This window comes from Haematobia irritans, chromosome 4 (genome assembly GCF_050003625.1).
Source record: "Haematobia irritans isolate KBUSLIRL chromosome 4, ASM5000362v1, whole genome shotgun sequence".
Lineage (NCBI taxonomy): Eukaryota > Metazoa > Arthropoda > Insecta > Diptera > Muscidae > Haematobia > Haematobia irritans.
The window spans coordinates 153,266,720-153,290,094 of NC_134400.1; the positions used below are offsets into that span (position 1 = coordinate 153,266,720).

Below are 23,375 nucleotides of genomic sequence, written 5' to 3' on the forward strand. Positions count from 1 at the left end.
TACTCCCAAACATATTTTGTTTCAAGCATATACTTTACAACATTTATATGTTTGATCTCTTCCAATATATAATATGTTTGAAAGCATATTGGTCTAAACAATATATGTTTGGGTAGTCTAAGTTCCAAACATTTTGTATTTTTGCATCCAAATTCAATAATGTTGTCTTCTAAAAAACAATATGTTATTATGTGAACATATAATATGTTTGGAAGCATTTTGCACCCAAAAATATTATATGCTTAAAAAAAATTCTCCCAAACAATATTGTGCTCAAAATTTTATTTATTTATATATTTACAATCATAACGAATTATGAAAATAAACAGGTAATATAGGTGCTAACAACATAGGTTTTCGACCTGAATGCTCAAAATTTTGTTTCTGCCCAATTGTATATTCCCCCACATCTTTCTCACTTCCACGAGATTTTTTAGTTCTTAGCACCTTTTTCTGTAATACAAACATTGTAGAAGAAATTATTCAATTGTATGATTTTTTTTATTTTAATTTTACCTTTTGCCGGACGGGGATTCGAACAGCGGACCACACAGTTTGTAAGGATCAAAGAAGTAGCTGATCAATTGCCCAAGGAAAAATAAAATGTTAATTTTGTAATAACAAGCAACAACCACCAACTTAATTCAATATCGCTCCCTGTTAAATAGCGCTCCAAGCTACTAAACACATATATGTTTATAGGCTATTTCTAAATTAATATATGTTTGGATCCAAGCATATTATATTTACAAACATTTTATGTCCCAAACATAATATGTTCTAACATATTAACATATATGTCCCAAACATGTTATGCTAGTTTATGAACATTATATGCTTGCACTCAAAAATATTGTGTTTAAAAATTTGTGTTCCAAACATATAATGTTTATAGCCAAACATATGAAAAACAGTCTTTTTCATCCGTGTAGTGACACGTACAGAAGTAATATGATCACTTCAAACATGTTGCAGGAACAAAATGTTATTTTCGGACTGGGAACGCAAAAATGTTTTTTTTTTTCTACAAACACATACAGGGTTGGCAAAATCTGGACATTTTTCTACAAACACATACAGGGTTGGCAAAATTTGAAAATGTTCCCATTTCTACATAGTGCTGCAGAAATAATGGTATTCAAAACTTTTAGCTAAAATGAGTGTGTAAGACATTGAATTGAACTAAATTTGAATTGAACTAAAATTGCTGAAATCATATACACTCTAAGGTAGTGATCAAGATGGAGTAACAGTTGTGCATCAATTCTAATCTAGATTTTCAGTTTCCAATGTTACTACATATTGATATATTTAATTTGGTGTATGATAAAAGTGGTTGAGATATATCCTCCATTAGAAAGGGGGCGTGACAGTGGGCGGACCGGTGCGAAATGTTGATCATACTTTATTCTCATCCCAATGGTACATGTACAAAATTTCAGAGCTCTAGGCGCTTCCTTTGGGTTGATATATGCCCTTCATTTGCAAGTGGGCATGGCAGTGGGCGGAAAAAATATTTTTATAAACTTTCGACAGCATAATACCCTCGACTCTATGAATAGGGCCAGTAATTTGTTCAGTAAAACACCCCCAGACCGTAATATAGCCCCCCCCCCCCCCCATGATTGACGTTTTGTATTTCTTCGATTAAGGCTTTCCTTTCAGCCTTCGTACTAAATTTTCTACCATTCGATCCATGCAAGTTAAACTTTGAGTCGTAGGAAAATATAATACATTTCCACTTCTCTTCAGGCTATTTAAGGTATTTTTGAGAAAAATGAAGGCGCGTTAACCTATTTTTCTTGGAAATAAGTGGTTTTTGACATTTTGTATAATCGCTCTCCGACTGCGAAAGCTCTACATCTGATCGCTATAACTTATATATCCAGTTTAATTAAATTTTTGACTGCTTTAGATGATATTTGAGTGAATTGTTGTCTTCCAAAATTCATTTTTGTGATACCCCAACTAAAAAATGATCGACATTTTGTTTTTTAATATGTTGATTATACATAAGAGGTTGGCTGATAAGTCTTTTTTATTACTCAAAATAGTTCCTTTCAAGAGCGATACAACGATTATAACAATCTTCCAATTTTTTGATACCATTTTGGTAGTATTCCTTCGGTTTTGCCCCGAAATAGGCCTCAGTTTCGGCGATCACCTCTTCACTGCAGCCAAATTTTTTCCCTGCGAGCATGCTTTTGAGGTCTGACAACAAGAAAAAGTCGCTGGGGGACAGATCTGGAGAATACGGTGGGTGGGGAAGCAATTCGAAGCCCAATTCCATCGTTCCCAATTTTGCCATCGTTCTCAATGACTTGTGGTACGGTGCGTTGTGTTGGTGGAACAACACTTTTTTCTTCTTCATATGGGACCGTTTTGCCGCGATTTCGACCTTCAAACGCTCCAATAACGCCATATAACAGGTTGGCTGATAAGTCCCCGGTCTAACGATCGGTATACTAAACGATGGGTCTCAGACTTTTCCTTCTTGGCGTTACATACAAATGCACAAACTTATTACCCTATACCCTGTACCACAGTAGTGGTGAAGGGTATAATAATGATTGAACATTTTTACATTTTTAAATTGAAAACATTCTTCCAAATAAAAAATTAATAATTTTCGGAAATAATTGGTTTCATTGGTTCATTCAATTTTGGCTTAGATGTAAAAAAAATAATTCTATATAGTATAATTATAATATATGCAATTATAATATAATAAAAAATAAAATAAGTAAACAATAACACTATAAATCATTGATTGCCTCAATTAAAAATTAATTAAGTTTTTCGGCCAAAATCAATCCAAATTTTAATTGAATTTATATTTTGATTTGATTAAAATGTTAATTGTATCTGTTAATTTTTTAATTGAGTACGTTTTCAACTTCAGATTTTTAATTAGAAATATTTTGGTAATTTGTGTGGGTAGCTCATTTGTATCACGAGCGAGAGTGAGTAAGTTTTTAAGTTCGTACTCATTCGTGAATTACATTTTTTCGTTTGTTTTGTAAGTATAATAGTCGTGAACGTGCGTGAGTTGCATTTTACATCGTGAGCGTGCGTGAATAGTTTTTTTTTATGAATCGTGAGTGTGTGGAAGTACGTTTCATTGTTCGTGAACGTGCGTTAGTAGTTTTTTTTCGAATCGTGAGTGTGCGTGAATAAAGTTTGTTGTTCGTGAACGTGCGTGAGTTGATATATCCCGTCGTGAGCGTGCGGTAGTCACTATTCTGCAATCGTGAGTGTTTATCTTTGCAGGATTTTGGTTCGTGAACGTGAGTGAGCGTGAATCAATAAAAACTTTCGTGCGTGAATGTTACGAATTCATTCGTGAGCGTGCGTGAGTGTGAGCAATTCCAAAACGGGCGTGCGTGATCGTGCGTGAATGTTACGAATTCATTCGTGAGCGTGCGTGAGTGTGAGCAATTCAAAAACGGGCGTGCGTGATCGTGCGTGAATGACATTTTGAATTTGTGAGCGTGCGTGAGCGTGCGTGAAAACTCCCTCATGCGCACACCTCTACTTTCCACGCTTCAGAGCCGGTTCACCGGTCACGGTTCACTAAGCCGACTGTCGATTGGACTCAGGAATGATGGAGCCATGTTTCATCCATACATATCGACGGAGAAACTCGGGTGTATTACGAGTTAACAGCTGCAAACACCGCTCAGAATCATCAACACATTGTTGTGTTTGGTCAAATGTGAGCTCGCGCGGCACCCATTTTGCACAGAGCTTCCGCATATCCAAATATTGATGAATGATATGACCAACACGTTCCTTTGATACCTTTAAGGCCTCTGCTATCTCGATCAACTTCATTTTACGGTCATTCAAAATCATTTTGTGGATTTTTTTGATGTTTTCGTCGGTAACCACCTCTTTCGGACGTCCACTGCGTTCACCGTCCTCCGTGTTCATTTCACCACGCTTGAATTTTGCATACCAATCAATTATTGTTTATTTCCCTGGGGCAGAGTCCGGAAACTCATTATCAAGCCAAGTTTTTGCTTCCACCGTATTTTTTCCCTTCAGAAAACAGTATTTTATCAAAACACGAATTTCCTTTTTTTAAATTTTTTCACAATAACAAAAGTTACTTCACAAAAGACGCTCTATCTCACAAGCTAATTGACTTACAGACGTCAAATTTTGACACGAACCATTTGAAGGTTGGTACTATATAAAAATAATATGCATTTAATACTAGCGACGCCATATATGTGTCAGACCGGGGACTTATCAGCAAACCTGTTATTGCCGGTCATTTTATTGACTTATTCTAAAAAGTAGAGCATAAACGTCTATGAACTTAACGATATTCCTTTTAGTACGTTTAATGTATCCTCTCATAGGTCCCTATAACTATTTCAGGTAAAATAATGCCCTTAAAAAAGAAAATATTACAGGGTGATAGGTAGTTGCAAATGTTTTAAACAGGTCGAATTATGTGATTCTTTACCTTCCGCACTGAAAAAAATATTGTCGTGAGTTCAAAGATTTCATGTCCTTAAAATACGAATGCAAATTTTGCTTAGCATAGAAGACGCATTTCTATAGTATAAAGTTTTTTTCCTTGTCCAAAAGTCGATAAACTTTTCAATGAAGTCGTATTGGCCTCATAATTAAGTAGTTTGACTTGAAAATTGGTATCATAACATGAAAGAAAAAATTTTTGGGCTAAGGTCAACTTGACTTTAATAATTCAGAAAAATTCTTTAAATTTAATGAAATTGTCTTTAAATTTGTTGTCTTTTTGCACCTTAACTACAAAGCAAAAAATCGTTCAAATATAGGACATGCTTTTCAAAAATTTATTTTAAAGAAGTTTTTTACTTGAAACATAGCATAATTTCTACTATAAGTCGAGTCTTAATTTGGAAAATAAAGTTGTCGTTAACTCGTTTTTAAAGGACTTTGATAGCATATGAAGAAAAAAGCTGATAAAGCGAAAAATTAAAATTTGCTTCCTAGAAGCAAGTACACAAGACCCAAATTTAAATGAGAATTGTGTCTTAAAAGCATCGTTACTTGTATTCTCCGCTTCTTTGGCTCGGAATCAATACCAAATTTTTTAAAGTAAAGACAAAATCTTTGGAACCGGATATGCTTTTTTTTCAGTGCGGGAAATATCAATATTTTATAACAGTCCATTCATTTACCCAATAAGAATTTGGAAATACAACTTCATAAAGATCATTATTTATGTGGAAGCTAAACAATACAATTGTTATTATAGGCGATATATGTACCTAGATTAAGTTCATGGTAGGGCTAGTTGCAAATGTTTTGAACAGCACTGCATACACTGAAAAAATATTGTCGTGAGGTCAAAGATTTCATGTCTTTAAAATACGAATGCAAATTTTGCTTATCATAGAAGACGCATTTCTCTAATATAAAGTTTTTTTCCTTGTCCAAAAGTCGATAAACTTTTCAATGAAGTCGTATTGTCCTTATAATTAAGTGATTTCACTTAAAAATGGGTATCATAACATGAAATAAAAAATGTTTGGGCCAAGGTCAACTTGACTTTAATAATTCAGAAAAATTCTTTAAATTTAATGAAATTGTCTTTAAATTTGTTGCCTCTTTGCATCTTGACAATGAAGCAAAACAAGTATATATGGCCGCAAGTTCGGCGCGGCCGAATCTTTTGTACCCTCCACCATGGATTGCGTAGAAACTTCTACGAAAGACTGTCATTTACAATCGAATTACTTGGGTTGTGGTAATACTTAAAAATTCTTAACATCGTTTTCCATATTGTGAGTTAGTCCATACGTGGTATATATTAGACAAAAAAGGTACACATACAATACACATAAATCTACAAATAATTACGAATAGATATGGAATTTTGCGCGGTACTTAGGGAGCCAGAATTGAAATATGGGGGTCGCTTATATGGGGGCTATATACAATTATGAACTTGATATGGACCTATTTTTGTGTGATTGGGGATCGATTTATCTGAGGGCTATATATAACTATAGACCGATATGGACCTAGTTAGGTATCGTTGTTAACGGCCATATACTAGCACAATGTAACATGAAAGAAAAAATTTATAGGCTAAGGTCAACTTGACTTTAATAATGCAGAAAAATTCTTTAAATTTAATGAAAATGTCTTTAAATTTGTTGTCTTTTTGCATCTTGACTACAAAGCAAAAAATCGTTCAAATATAGGACATGTTTTTCAAAACTTTATTTTAAAGAAGTTTTTTACTTGAAACGTAGAATAATTTCTACTGGAAGTCGAGTCTGAATTTGGAAAATAAAGTTGCCGTTAACTCGTTTTTAAAGGCCTTTGATAGCATATGAAGAAAAAAAGCTGGAAAAACAAAAACTTAAAATTTGTTTCCTAAAAGCAAGTACACAAAACCCAAATTTAAAAGAGAAAAGTGTCCTTACTTGTATTCTCCGCTTCTTTGGCTCGGAATCAATACCAAAATTTTTAGAGTAAAGACAAAATCTTTAGAACCGGGCATGCTTTTTGTTCAGTGTATGTCCGAACAAACGAAACCTTTTTAAGTTCTGTAAAGGGTCTGGAGTGGACGTGAAAGACGATCTAGAGACGTCCATCAGTCGGTTGGTGTCACTATTCAGCCCCCTTACTAATCGACCTGTCGAGCTGAAATTTGACAATTTCTAGGGTTTCGTTTGCAACAGAAAACAAAACTGAATGCGACGCTGTTTACCGACACTGAAAAAAGCATGCCCGGTTCTAAGGATTTTGTCTTTACTTTAAAAATGTTGGTATTGGTTCCGAGCCAAAGAAGAGGAGAATACAAGTAAGGATACTTTTAAGACACATTTCTCTTTTAAATTTGGGTTTTGTGTACTTGCTTTTAGGAAGCAAATTTTAATTTTTCGCTTTTTCAGTTTTTTTTTTTTTTTTTTGCTATCAAAGTCCTTTAAAAACGAGTTAACGACAACTTTATTTTCCAAATTAAGTCCCGACTTCCAGTAGAAATTATGTTAGGTTTCAAGTAAAAATCTTCTTTAAAATAAAGGGTTGAAAAACATGTCCTATATTTGAACGGTTTTTTTGCTTTGCAGTCAAGATGCAAAAAGACAACAAATTTAAAGAAAATTTCATTAAATTTAAAGAATTTTTCTAAATTATTAAAGTCAAGTTGACCTTAGCCCAAAAATTTTTTCTTTCATGTTAGGGTACCCATTTTTAAGTTCAATCACTTAATTATAAGGACAACACGACTTCATTGAAAAGTTTATCGAGTTTTGGACAAGGAAAAAATCATTATATTTGAGAAATGCGTCTTCTATGCTAAGCAAAATTTGCATTCGTATTTTAAAGACATGACATCTTTGACCTCACGACAATATTTTTTTCAGTGTACTTTAGACAAATTGTCTTGATATATTTGCATACAGATCGGATTCCCCAGATGAGGAGTAATGTCATTGATTCTACTCCGTTTATCCCAGAAGCAGTAACTGAATTGAGCGATATGTAATCAATCTAACATGCATCCCAAGGACGTAATTTAATTTAATGGAATGGAGTGGAATGGAATTGAATGAACTTTAATCTTTCATTCTTCTTTTACTTATTTCCTTTAAAAATTAAACTCTTGAAGCTTTCTAAAGACCACGCATCAACAACACCCACCACGAATAATGTGGCAAACTAAACATCTGCCACCATAACAAATCCATAGAGAAGTCTTTACAAATTTCACCCTCGAAAAAATTGTTTATATGCCTTAAAATATTTTGCTAGTTTGTAGTAATTGAAAGGGGGCGGGCGATACAGGATACATGCGCATGCATGACCATCTTCATATTCACATAAATGCGTTTATGCTTGGTCCCATGTACGCTGTCAATCAAAATATTTACTCATGCATTTCAATTCCATCAATTAATGGACAAACGAGAAAAAAACTCTAAAAATAAGCGAACAATTTGACAATCCTCCCCTTTCCGTTGAACGACCCACCAATGTTCGACATTATAACATAATACTTTTGTGTGGCACAAAAAAGGTCGTATCGTAAATATCCCCTACGAATGGACAAATCAAAGGCATGGGGTCAAAGTGATGCGAAATTCGTCCAGCACTCGAAACATCACAAAATTTGGTTTTATACGCTAGTGAGAATTCTTGTCATTTTTGGTTTATTTTTCGTTTTCACTCTTACCACTCTATTTCGAGCATGTCAGAATAAATTTACATAAATGATAATGGCGGAAAATGTGAATATTGTTTTTTTGTTCATCTTTTATTTTTAAATTAATTCAATTTCTCGCAAACGGAAGTGGCAAAAATTTTTGTTTCATTTTTCATTTGATCTGTCGAAAACATAGGGGAATAAAAATTAAATTTTTAATAAAATTGTTTTTGAGAGATTTGCTTTGCAAAATACAATAGAATTCACAGAATTCTTCCAAAATCCTTGGTATTCATTACACGCAGAGAAGGAATATGATCACCTCAAACAGGTTTCAAGAGCAAAATGTTATTTTTGGATGGTGACCATGTAACATGTTCGCTGCAACCATGTCATTTTCTCCGAAATTATGTATCTGTTTTCGGAAAGCATGTTACACTGGTAGAAAAAGTTTCGTTATAAAGGGTGATTCTTTTGAGGTTAGGATTTTCATGCATTAGTATTTGACAGATCACGTGGGATTTCAGACATGGTGTCAAAGAGAAAGATGCTCAGTATGCTTTGACATTTCATCATGAATAGACTTACTAACGAGCAACGCTTGCAAATCATTGAATTTTATTACCAAAATCAGTGTTCGGTTCATTTCATCATTGAATTTTATTACCAAAATCAGTGTTCGGTTCATTTCTGGTTGAATGGCTACGTAAATAAGCAAAATTGCCGCATTTGGAGTGAAGAGCAACCAGAAGCCGTTCAAGAACTGCCCATGCATCCCGAAAAATGCACTGTTTGGTGTGGTTTGTACGCTGGTGGAATCATTGGACCGTATTTTTTCAAAGATGCTGTTGGACGCAACGTTACGGTGAATGGCGATCGCTATCGTTCGATGCTAACAAACTTTTTGTTGCCAAAAATGGAAGAACTGAACTTGGTTGACATGTGGTTTCAACAAGATGGCGCTACATGCCACACAGCTCGCGATTCTATGGCCATTTTGAGGGAAAACTTCGGAGAACAATTCATCTCAAGAAATGGACCGGTAAGTTGGCCACCAAGATCATGCGATTTGACGCCTTTAGACTATTTTTTGTGGGGCTACGTCAAGTCTAAAGTCTACAGAAATAAGCCAGCAACTATTCCAGCTTTGGAAGACAACATTACCGAAGAAATTCGGGCTATTCCGGCCGAAATGCTCGAAAAAGTTGCCCAAAATTGGACTTTCCGAATGGACCACCTAAGACGCAGCCGCGGTCAACATTTAAATGAAATTATCTTCAAAAAGTACATGTCATGGACCAATCTAACGTTTCAAATAAAGAACCGATGAGATTTTGCAAATTTTATGCGTTTTTTTTTAAAAAAAAGTTATCAAGCTCTTAACAAATCACCCTTTATTAATGAAATGTGTCATTAAAATTGAGCCAATGAAAAAAATTCATTGATATAACGAAATCTTTCGTTATTATAACGAATTTTCTGTGAGTCAACGAAACGTTTCGTACTATTAACGAACATTTTCATTGTCTTAATGAAAATGTTTCGTTGTATCAATGAACAATTTTCGTTGGCTCAATTTTAATGAAATTTTCTTTGTGTGTATGTTTGCCGAGAAAACAACAATTTTGCGACAAACATGTTACATGGTCACCATCCAAAAATAATATTTTGCTCTTCAAACATGTTTGCGGTGATCATATTCCTTCTCTGGGTGTATGGAGCAGCAGGATTTTTGTCAATTCCAATTTGAAATTATTAAATGTTTTTTGTGTGAAGAACATTAAAAATGTTTAAGCTTTTTGGAAAAGTCTTGCAAATGAAATGAAACTTTTTTCATTTCAAATGTAATATTTTTTTTATACCCTCCACCATAGGATAGGGGTATATTAACTTTGTCATTCCGTTTGTAACACATCGAAATATTGCTCTAAGACCCCATAAAGTGTATATTCTGGGTCGTGGTGAAATTCTGAGTCGATCTGAGCATGTCCGTCCGTCCATCCGTCCGTCTGTTGAAATCACGCTAACTTCCGAACGAAACAAGCTATCGACTTGAAACTTGGCACAAGTAGTTGTTATTGATGTAGGTCGGATGGTATTGCAAATGGGCCATATCGGTCCACTTTTACGTATAGCCCCCATATAAACGGACCCCCAAATTTGGCTTGCGAATCCTCTAAGAGAAGCAAATTTCATCCGATCCGGCTAAAATTTGGTACATGGTGTTAGTATATGGTCTCTAACAACCATGCAAAAATTGATCCACATCGGTCCATAATTATATATAGCCCCCATATAAACGGACCCCCAAATTTGGCTTGCGCAGCCTCTAAGAGAAGCAAATTTCATCCGATGCGGCTGAAATTTGGTACATGGCGTTAGTATATGGTCTCTAATGACCATGCAAAAATTGATTCACATTGGCCCATAATTATATATAGCCCCCATATAAACCGATCCCCAGATTTGACCTCCGGAGCCCCTTGGAAGAGCAAAATTTATCCGATTCGGTTGAAATTTGGTACGTAATGTTAGTATATGGTATCCAACAACCATACAGGAATTGGTTCATATCAGTCCATATTTATATAGAGCCCCCATATAAACCGATCCCAGATTTGACCTGCGGTGCCTTTTGGAGAAGCAAAATTCATCCGATCTGGTTGAAATTTGGTACGTGGTTATAGTATATGATATTTAACAACCATGCCAAAATTCGTCCATATCAGTCCATAATCATATATAGCCCCCATATAAACCGATCCCGAGATTTGATTTTGGAGCCTCTTGGAGGAGCAAATTTCATCCGAGTCAGTTGAAATTTGGTACATTGTGCTAGTATATGGCCGTTAACAACGATACCTAACTAGGTCAATATCGGTCGATAGTTATATATAGCCCTCAGATAAATCGATCCCCAATCACACAAAAATGGGTCCATATCAAGTTCATAATTCTATATAGCCCCGATATAAGCGACCCCCATATTTCAATTCTGGCTCTCTAAGTACCGTGCAAAAGTCCATGTCGATTCGTAATTATTTGTAGACTTACATATACATAACTTTTTTGTCTAATTTTTTGTCGTATGGACTAACTTACAATTTAGAAAACGATGTTAAGAAGTTTTAAGATTCCACAACCCAAGTAATTCGATTGTGGATGACAGTCTTTCGTAGAAGTTTCTCAGCTATGCATTTTTTAAGAGAGAAGTCCACAACCTGTGGCATTACAATGGACTAAGTAGTGAATTGAGCCAAGATAAAAATCGGACTACCACTATAACTAACCTAACTTAATTTATTACCTTCCACATCTCGTGTATCCAACTTTTGGATAGCTACCACTGGTTCCCCAATGTGACATACCCCATATGTGACCCCAAACACATAAAGTACTGGAATGACCCAACCTATCAGAGGCCGAAATAGAGAAAAATTACAAAATTTGGGTAACAATAAACGAAGTGTCAAAACAAGCAAAGACCATAGACTGTTGAAATTGCTGTATTTCACACACTCTGAATGAGGTGTTGGCTAAAAAAAACTTATGGCACATAAGCTGCAGCAACAACAATATTTAATCATTCATACACAAACACTTACATTTGGATATTCACATAAAGGCCTCATCGCACCTTACCCCACCATGGATGGCATATTCCAGTGTGTCACAAAAACAATCAGAATGACAGTGGTGGAAAAACAAAGCCAAAACAAACCTGAATGAGATAGGAAAAAAAAACAAGACATAACCCACACCCACAAATATGCGAGGTCATTTGTCATTGTAAAAAGTTTCATTGATGGTCGTTAGGCAAGAACAAAATGTATTGGAGGGGATGAGTTAAACGACATCAAAACAAAACAGGAAGCCGACAATTTTTCGAATATTTTTTCTTGTTTCTGAAGTAGAGCTTTTGACACCAAATACTCAGAATCGAATAAACTCACAGACCGACATTCACACACACACACACACACACACACACTCATAGCGGCACACACAGATTTCAATTTCATTAACAGCATCCACTTATGTTGGGGACCCATCACTCTAGTACTCGTAATTGAAAATAGGTTGTTTTTTGGATAAAAGGTATAGTGGTAAATTGTTTCAGTGCACACAAAAATTTCACGAAAATTTTTCCAATTAAAATTTTAACTGGGTTTTAAAAAATATTCAATTAAAAATTTAATTGATTCAACAAATTTTTTAGTTGAAACAAAAATCAATCACAAAAATAATAGTATCAATTAATTTTTTAATTGGATCAATTAACTTTTTAATTGACCTTCAATTAATTTTTTAATTGATACTATCATTTCTGTGATTGAAGACATTTCAATTAAAAATTAATTGGATCAATTAATTTCGTGATTGAATCAGAAAAAAAATTTTTTGTGTGTGGCATGACAAATAATAATATTTTAATTATTTAATTTAATTTAATTTAATTCAATTCAATTCAATTCAATTCAATTCAATTCAATTCAATTCAGTTCAATTCAATTCAATTCAATTCAATTCAATTCAATTCAATTCAATTCAATTCAATTCAATTCAATTCAATTCAATTCAATTCAATTCAATTCAATTCAATTCAATTCAATTCAATTCAATTCAATTCAATTCAATTCAATTCAATTCAATTCAATTCAATTCAATTCAATTCAATTCGATTCAATTCAATTCAATTCAATTCAATTCAATTCAATTCAATTCAATTCAATTCAATTCAATTCAATTCAATTCAATTCAATTCAATTTAATTTAATTTAATTTAATTTAATTTAATTTAATTTAATTTAATTTAAGTTAATTTAAGTTAAGTTAAGTTAAGTTAAGTTAAGTTAATTTACTTTAATTTAATTTAATTTAATTTAATTTAATTTAATTTAATTTAATTTAATTTAATTTAATTTAATTTAATTTAATTTAATTTAATTTAATTTAATTTAATTTAATTTAATTTAATTTAATTTAATTTAATTTAATTTAATTTAATTTAATTTAATTTAATTTAATTTAATTTAATTTAATTTAATTTAATTTAATTTAATTTAATTTAATTTAATTTAATTTAATTTAATTTAATTTAATTTAATTTAATTTAATTTAATTTAATTTAATTTAATTTAATTTAATTTAATTTAATTTAATTTAATTTAATTTAATTTAATTTAATTTAATTTAATTTAATTTAATTTAATTTAATTTAATTTAATTTAATTTAATTTAATTTAATTTAATTTAATTTAATTTAATTTAATTTAATTTAATTTAATTTAATTTAATTTAATTTAATTTAATTTAATTTAATTTAATTTAATTTAATTTAATTTAATTTAATTTAATTTAATTTAATTTAATTTAATTTAATTTAATTTAATTTAATTTAATTTAATTTAATTTAATTTAATTTAATTTAATTTAATTTAATTTAATTTAATTTAATTTAATTTAATTTAATTTAATTTAATTTAATTTAATTTAATTTAATTTAATTTAATTTAATTTAATTTAATTTAATTTAATTTAATTTAATTTAATTTAATTTAATTTAATTTAATTTAATTTAATTTAATTTAATTTAATTTAATTTAATTTAATTTAATTTAATTTAATTTAATTTAATTTAATTTAATTTAATTTAATTTAATTTAATTTAATTTAATTTAATTTAATTTAATTTAATTTAATTTAATTTAATTTAATTTAATTTAATTTAATTTAATTTAATTTAATTTAATTTAATTTAATTTAATTTAATTTAATTTAATTTAATTTAATTTAATTTAATTTAATTTAATTTAATTTAATTTAATTTAATTTAATTTAATTTAATTTAATTTAATTTAATTTAATTTAATTTAATTTAATTTAATTTAATTTAATTTAATTTAATTTAATTTAATTTAATTTAATTTAATTTAATTTAATTTAATTTAATTTAATTTAATTTAATTTAATTTAATTTAATTTAATTTAATTTAATTTAATTTAATTTAATTTAATTTAATTTAATTTAATTTAATTTAATTTAATTTAATTTAATTTAATTTAATTTAATTTAATTTAATTTAATTTAATTTAATTTAATTTAATTTAATTTAATTTAATTTAATTTAATTTAATTTAATTTAATTTAATTTAATTTAATTTAATTTAATTTAATTTAATTTAATTTAATTTAATTTAATTTAATTTAATTTAATTTAATTTAATTTAATTTAATTTAATTTAATTTAATTTAATTTAATTTAATTTAATTTAATTTAATTTAATTTAATTTAATTTAATTTAATTTAATTTAATTTAATTTAATTTAATTTAATTTAATTTAATTTAATTTAATTTAATTTAATTTAATTTAATTTAATTTAATTTAATTTAATTTAATTTAATTTAATTTAATTTAATTTAATTTAATTTAATTTAATTTAATTTAATTTAATTTAATTTAATTTAATTTAATTTAATTTAATTTAATTTAATTTAATTTAATTTAATTTAATTTAATTTAATTTAATTTAATTTAATTTAATTTAATTTAATTTAATTTAATTTAATTTAATTTAATTTAATTTAATTTAATTTAATTTAATTTAATTTAATTTAATTTAATTTAATTTAATTTAATTTAATTTAATTTAATTTAATTTAATTTAATTTAATTTAATTTAATTTAATTTAATTTAATTTAATTTAATTTAATTTAATTTAATTTAATTTAATTTAATTTAATTTAATTTCAACTGTGACGGAGTCCGTGTGCTGGACTCCGTCACAGTTGACGATATCTGCTTAAACCTCATCCTGCCTCACCCTGGGATATAGTTTGCACCTCGGAACCGCTTTCGCATTATTTCGAGGTGGATCATGTCCATCTCTTCTTAGTCTGTGTTCAGACTCCCGCTTTCGTTTGTCACAACGCCAGATATATGTCGGCCCTCTTTTTGCGAAGAACGTATTCTACATAACATATCTACTTACAACCTGCCAGTGCTTCTCATTAAGTAACATTTTATTGATTATATTTCGGGGGGAGATACGACCGATCTCATTTTCCACTTCCCGGCGTCGTTCTCTCCATCGGCTGAAAAAAGTGTGTTCTGCATAATCAACAATTTCTTCTTCCTCGTATATACACGTATTCGTATTGCATTTCCTATGGTTCAAAATTTTACGAAACTAGCCGTGGCCGGATAGCATCTGGGTTATGTAATAGTTCATTTCGCCGTGTTTTCTGTCTAGCTATACTCGGCTAGATTTGAAATAGGTGTGTTCTGCATAATCAAAAATGTCTACTTCCTCGTATATACACGTATTCGTATTGCATTACCTATGGTTCAAAAATTTACGAAAATAGCCGTGGCCGGATAGCATCTGGGTTATGTAGTAGTTCATTTCGCCGTGTTTTCTGTCTCGTTATACTCGGATATCTGTTATAAGCCGATGTGTACACCTGTCTCTTCTTCCGTTTCTCCAGCGTTCTTGGCATTTCTCTATTGTTTAACGCTGGATGTTTTCTGTCGGGTATGTCGAAGAATGGCCTACCTCCGCTCAGTTGCATGAATGTCTATTGGGATCATTCCCGCTATCACTAGTACGGCTTCTCCCGATACTGTGCGGTACGCTGATGTAACCCTCAGGGCTGCTGTTCTCTGCACCGAGAGAAGTTTATTGGCTCGGGTCTAGTGTTGACACCCAGATTTCAGATCAATATAGGAGTATGCTGTTTGTGGTCTTCTTGAGTACTTTCTTTCTACTTGGGAGCGGTCCTCCAATATTTGCCATAAAGTGACTTAATCGTTGCAGACTTTGTCGTCGCATACTCTACCTGTTTGAAGTACGTTAGTTTCGTGTCTACTCTCAGACCCAAGTACTTGATTGAAGGTCTTGTACTTATAACTACGTCGTCTATGTTCAACTCTATTTCTAGTGGCAAATGTCGCCGTGTCAGCAGTAATAATTACGTTTTTTTTCAGTATCATCGTTTGACGCAGTTTGCGTTGGGCCTCTTCCGAGTTTCTAGCTCTTATTACCGCAGCTATATCATCTGCGTGTGCCACTGGGAATATGTCGCCTGGCATATTTATCCTTAAGATCTCGTCGTATGTTGTGTTCCAAAGGTCAGGTCCTAGGATTGATCCCTGTGTGGCACCTGCAGTGATTTCTTTTCTTCTTGGTACTTGTGTTGTGTCTCGTATTTCAGTACGCGGTCTTTTAGGTAATCTCTTAGGATCGTCATTAGGTATTTCAGTAAACGGAATATACTCTTTTGAGTGTGTATAACATGTGTCCATCTCAGCCTGTTGAATGCGTTTTTGATGTCCAGAGTCGCCAGTACAATGATATGTCTCGATGATTGTACGGTATCTACTAGCTCCTTTAGTGCTCCTAGTTAGGACCTTCCTGGTGTAAATCCATATTTTCTATCTGACAGACATTTGCCTGTAATGTACAGGGAGCCTGATTCCTATCTCTTTCATAACCCCTGTGGGTATGCCATCAGGGAGCTTTCCGTAAGAGTCTATACGGCGGATTGCAATTCGTCGATTGTGATCAGCGGTATTTGGAATAGGTTCTGTGTCGGTTATTTCATCTCTGCTCGCATGTGTAGGGAATAGCGTGTCCACAATAGTTAGCATTATGTTCTCGTCCATCTTATCTACCGAACTTCTTATGTCAAGTTTCTGCATTACAATTTTATATCCCAGTCCCAGGGTTTTTTGTTAATATCAAGCCAGATCTGTTCCTCTTTATCTCTTTTGCTCTTAATTTAATTTAAAATTCATGTCCGCCTTGATCATTTCTGCCTGTGTAAAATGTATTTGTTGTTTACACGTATTCTATTGACAATAACTACACAGTACAAGAAGAAGTAAGCTAAACGAAAAAGAGAATCAGAAAAAGCGTTCATTTTAAATGTAATAGGGAAATGGGATGTTTTAGGACGATAGTAAATAATTCAAATCAATTTTGATTAGGCCCAATAAAATGGATATTTTTCCTAGACATTGAAATCTAGTCATGTGTTGATGATGGTTTTACTGAGATACCCAAAGAGATAGACACAAACAATACTAGGAAAATGAAAATTTCTTCAAGGATAAAAACGCCAATAAGAGAGAGAGAGAGAGAGATAAATGAAAACAGAATAAAAGAAAACAAACCGAAACGAAACAAACACTGGAAAAGACAAATTTTTGTAAAGGCGTTTGTTGTCTAAGCCTGGAGGCACAAAGGCATTTGGATAGAATTCGTAGAATTGATGGAGTCGACTTAGAATAAAATCAGACCATAAATATGAAGACAATTGATTGGCAGTATTAAGTGGAAGTAAAACAAATTACACTCCATCAATGACACTGGTTATGGTAGGAGAGGGATAAGATGAAATCAAAACTTTTGTAAATGTTCCCAAAAAGGAACTAAATGCATTTAAAGGAAATATATGTGAACGGAAATGCTGAAATGGTCTAGGCTACTGTTATCTCAGTAAATTAAAATAAACTAAATTAAGTTAAAATCTGAAAAATTTAATTAAATTCACCGTTATTTTCTTTATGTGTATGTCTACCCTTCAACTAAATACCAAAGGGGCCAATGCCATATTAATAGCACATTATTGAGATCTGAAATTCAATTGAATTTCCTGGAATATCAAGCAGTTCGTTTATTTCATAACTTTGGTTTTACATTGCCCCAAAGGCTGGAAATTTATTATGAAAATGAAAACCCAATTGAAATCAATTTCAATTAATCTCCGACAGCGACACATAATTGTCATCAATATCAATTAATAATATATTCGTATACAAAAAATAATATAAATAATGAAATAAAAAAGCATATAAATGAAGAGCTTAAATGATTCATTTCACCAGAGATTCAGAGATCATGTTCAGGTTTTTTTCGTTTTTTTTTTCATTGATGAAAGCGCAAATGTTTAACTGCATTTATATAAAATGAGTTGTAAATCATATAAATCAAATATCACAGCGAATATAGGCAATTTCAGTTTTTTTGGCTGGTTAATTGGTTACATTCCATGAAGGTATTTTGTGGGTGGTTTTTATGCGGTTCTATTTCGAAAGCATGATTCTGGAATTGCGAATATGGTTCTTTACTTTTCTATATATATTTTCTTGACATTTCTAAGCGTTAAAAAATGACATAATTAAGCTATTATGTGTTATAGTCGAAAGTGTATCGCTCCATTATCTCATAGTTTGCCTTTTCTACAGAGCTCAAAATTATTAAAAACTGAATTTAATACATAATTTCAAAATGTTATATTGTTTCATTGAAATAACGTTACTCTTTCGATAATAGTCGCCTTAATAATATTGTTACCTTAAAACAGTTGCTCTAAAATCGTTGCGGTAATCATTTATTTTGTACTCATGGATGATAATGTTTCTTATTATAAGTATCGGGTAAAATAAATTATAAGTATCGGGTAAAATAAAATTATAAGAATAATTTCGGGTCGTTCACTAAACCCAAAGTGAACCACACTTGAACCTTCCGAAAAAACGGTTTATGATAGTCGGCTTTTGCCGAAATAAATCTTTGTACAAACATCTCTCGTTTTTTCTATAGATAATTTTTTTCAAATTTTTATTTTAATATAAAATGTTGTCAAAATTTTATTTCTATAGAAAATTTTGTCAAAACTTTATTTCAACAGAAAATTTTGTCAAAATTTTATTTCTATAAAAAATTTTGTCAAAATTTTATTTCAACATAAAATTTTGTAAAAATTTTATTTCTATAGAAAAATTTGTCAACATTTTATTTGTTTAGAAAATGTTATCAAAATTTTGTGTCGTTAGAAAATTTTGTCAAAATTTTATTTCTATAGAAAATTTTTTCAAAATTTTATTTCTATAGAAAATTTTTTCAAAATTTTATTTCCATAGAAAATTTTGTCAAAATTTTATTTCTGTAGAAAATTTTATCAAAATTTTATTTCTATAGAATATTTTGTCAAAATTTTATTCCTATAGAAAATTTTATCAAAAATTTATTTCTATAGAAAATTTTATCAAAATTTTATTTCTATAGAAAATTTTATCAAAATTTTATTTCTATAGAAAATTTTATCAAAATTTGGGTAGAAAATTTTATCAAAATATTATGTCGTTAGAAAATTTTGTCAAAATTTTATTTCTATCGAAAATTTTGTCAAAATTTTATTTCTATAGTAATGTTGTCAAAATTTTATTTCTATCGAAAATTATGTCAAAATTTTATTTCTATAGAAAATCAAAATTTTATTTCCATAGAAAATTTTTTCAAAATTTTATTTCTATAGAAATTTTTTCAAAATTTTATTTCTATAGAATATTTTGTCAAAATTTTATTCCTATAGAAAATTTTATCAAAAATTTATTTCTATAGAAAATTTTATCAAAATTTTATTTCTATAGAAAATTTTATCAAAATTTGGTTAGAAAATTTTATCAAAATATTATGTCGTTAGAAAATTTTGTCAAAATTTTATTTCTATCGAAAATTTTGTCAAAATTTTATTTCTATAGTAATGTTGTCAAAATTTTATTTCTATACTAAATTTTGTCAAAATTTTATTTCTATAGAACATTTTGTCAAAATTTTATTTCTATAGAAAGTTTGTGAAAATTTTATTTCTATAGAAAATTTTGTAAACATTTTATTTCTATAGCAAATGTTATCAAAATTGTATGTCGTTAGAAAATTTTGTCAAAATTTTATTTCTATCGAAAATTTTGTCAAAATTTTATTTCTATAGTAATGTTGTCAAAATTTTATTTCTATCGAAAATTTTGTCAAAATTTTATTTCTATAGAAAATCTTGTCAAAATTTTATTTCTATACTAAATTTTGTCAAAATTTTATTTCTATAGATAATTTTATCAAAATTGTATGTCGTTAGAAAATTTTGTCAAAATTTTATTTCTATAGAACATTTTGTCAAAATTTTATTTCTATAGAAAGTTTGTGAAAATTTTATTTCTATAGAAAATTTTGTCAACATTTTATTTCTATAGAAAATGTTATCAAAATTGTATGTCGTTAGAAAATTTTGTCACAATTTTATTTCTATTTTGTCAAAATTTTATTTCTATTTTGTCAAAATTTTATTTCTATTGAAAATTTTATCAAAATTTTATTTCGTTAGAAAAATTTTGTCAAAATATTATTTCTATAGAAAATTTTGCCAAAATTTTATTTCAACAGAAAATATATGACCACAGTTGCCAATATAGTCGGCCCCGCCCGACTTTAGACTTTACTTACTTGTTTTTTACTAACATTGTGTTCCACGCTAGTGTATTAGCCCACTTAAATTTTGAGTCTATGGATTTTGTAGAAGTCTATCACATTCTGTCCAGATCGAATGGTATTTATATGTATGTATTTGCGACAAACCTTTATATATAGCCCCCAACACATTTGACGGATGTGATATGGTATCGAAAATTTAGATCTACAAAGTGGTGCAGGGTATAATATAGTCGGACCCGCCCGACTTTAGGCTTTCCTTACTTGTTAAATGTAAAAATGTTTGAGTTCTTTGTTTTGTTGTGCAGTCCTTAGCCAACTTGCTTCATGCGAATGTTTGTGCTCCACTGCGAACTTTTATGGGGTTTGTAAGCATTTCAAATTTGAGTTGATAAAAACAAGAACAAGTTGCGATTGCATTTTAAGTCCCAAAGTTAAATATGAAATTCATGAAACATTCACCAGAGATTCACCCCAAAAAGACAAAGAAAAGGTATGACAAGGAATTACCGATGTAAACAAAGGAATTGAATTTTGTTTAAACTTTATAGGCACGTTTAACTACCACTCTACAAAGAAGAAACAAAAAAAAAAAAAACAAAACATACTTTCATATAGGGACTTTGGTGTTACCCACATGCTTTTGGGCCTGCTGAAATAAACGCCAATAAAGAAACATCACATGGTTGGTAAGAAGCATGTTCTTATTCAATATTTTCTTATGACCAATATCATCATATATTATGAAAAAGGTTTATATAAGGCAATCTTGAAATCACCATTTATACATAAGTAAAACAAACAGACGACTTTCAGAAAAAAACCATATTAAAAAAAGTAAATTTGACAAAGACAAAAGGACAAATATAGGTACTCAAAAGATTGTAATATAGACATTTTGAAAATTAAGTTGGATATATGACGTTGAATAAGCTTTTAAAAATATATATAACAAGTGAGTTAAGTAGAAAGGGGCGGGGCCGACCCTAAACCACCCCTACTGAATTAGTAAACATAACCATTTGTGGAGTATTATTGGTATAGGTTTGGAGTATAAAACGCATTTCCATATTTAAGAACATTAAGGGGTACATGTTTATAGGAGTTGTATCACAATCTGAACAGAAATGTCGGATATTAGGAGATATACTTCAATATTAGAAATTTTAGTAACATTAGTTAATAAATAAGTGTCTTATGGCCAAAATTTTGGAAAATCGACCGATGCACATATATGGGAGCTATATCTAAATCTGAACCGATTTCGATGAAATTTGGCACACTTAAAAGGTAGTCAATTGGTTTACTTTGTGACAAATTTAACGCCGTTCGGTTAGTAAATGAGCGCCATCTGACCCCATTTATCGAAATCGGGCGATACATATACACATATGGTCAAAATAATAAGTACACGTTGGCATTTTTTCTTCTTTGTCCTAACTCTGACATATTTTTATACCCTCCACCATAGGATGCGGGTAAATATAAACTTTGTCATTCCGTTTGTAACACATCGAAATATTGCTCTGAGACCCCATAAAGTATTTATATTGTGGGTCGTGGTGAAATTCTGAGTCGATCTGAGCATGTCCGTCCGTCCGTCCGTCTGTTGAAATCACGCTAACTTCCGAACGAAACAAGATATCGACTTGAAACTTGGCACAAGTAGTTGTTATTGATGTAGGTCGGATGGTATTGCAAATGGGCCATATCGGTCCACTTTTACGTGTAGCCTCCATATAAACGGACTTCCAAATTTGGCTTGCGATTGCTCTAAGAGAAGCAAATTTCATCCGATCAGGCTGAAATTTGGTACATGGTGTTAGTATATGGTCTCTAACAACCATGCAAAAATTGGTCCATATCGGTCCACTTTTACGTATAGCCCCCATATAAACGGACCCCCAAATTTGGCTTGCGATTGCTCTAAAAGAAGCAAATTTCATCCGATCAGGCTGAAATTTGGTACACGATGTTGGGATATGGTCTCTAACAACCATGCAAAAATTGGTCTATATTGGTCCACTTTTACGTATAGCCCCATATAAACGGACCCCCAAATTTGGCTTGCGATTGCTCTGAGAAAAGCAAATTTCATCTGATCCGGCTGAAATTTGGTACATGGTGTTAGTATATGGTCTCTAAAAACCATGCAAAAATTGGTCCATATAGGTCCACTTTTACGTATAGCCCCCATATAAACGGACGCCCAAATTTGGCTTGAGATTGCTCTAAGAGAAGCAAATTTCATCCGATCCGGCTGAAATTTGGTACATAGTGTTAGTATATGGTCCCTAACAACCATGCAAAAATTGGTCCACATCGGACCATAATTATATATAGCCCCCATATAAATCGATCCCCCGATTTGACTTGGGGAGCCTCTAATAGAAGCAAATTTCATCCGATCCGGCTGAAATTTGGTACATGGTGTTGGTATATGTTCTCTAATGACCATGCGAAAATTGGTCCACATCGGTCCATAATTATATATAGCCCCCATATAAACCGATCCCCAGATTTGACCTCCGGAGCCTCTTAGAGGAGCAAAATTCATCCGATCCGCTTGAAATTTGATATGTGGTGTTAGTATATGGTCTATAACAAACACGCAAGAATTGGTCCATATCGGTCCATAATTATATATAGCCCCCATATAAACCGTTCCCCAGATTTGATCTCCGGAGCCTCTTTTATTTCTATAGAAAATGTTGTCAAAATTTTATTTCTGTAGAAAGTTTTGTCAAAATTTTATTTCTATAGAAATTTTTTTCCAAATTTTATTTCTAACGCCGTAATATATACCACTATTACGGTGTTAAGAAGTTTTAAGATACCTTGCCATCGGCTTCAGTAGAAGTTTCTACGCAATCCATGGTGGAGGGTACATAAGCTTCGGCCTGGCCGAAATTACGGCCGTATATACTTAAAAAACGCAAAAATGTCA

At 30.8% G+C, this 23,375-nt stretch overlaps 1 protein-coding gene across 9 annotated transcripts in view; it reads right to left on the reverse strand.

The window, feature by feature from the left end:
* The window catches only part of dally (division abnormally delayed protein), a 468,560-nt gene that overhangs the window by 346,377 nt on the left and 98,808 nt on the right, over positions 1-23,375 (reverse strand). The window lies entirely within an intron of this gene.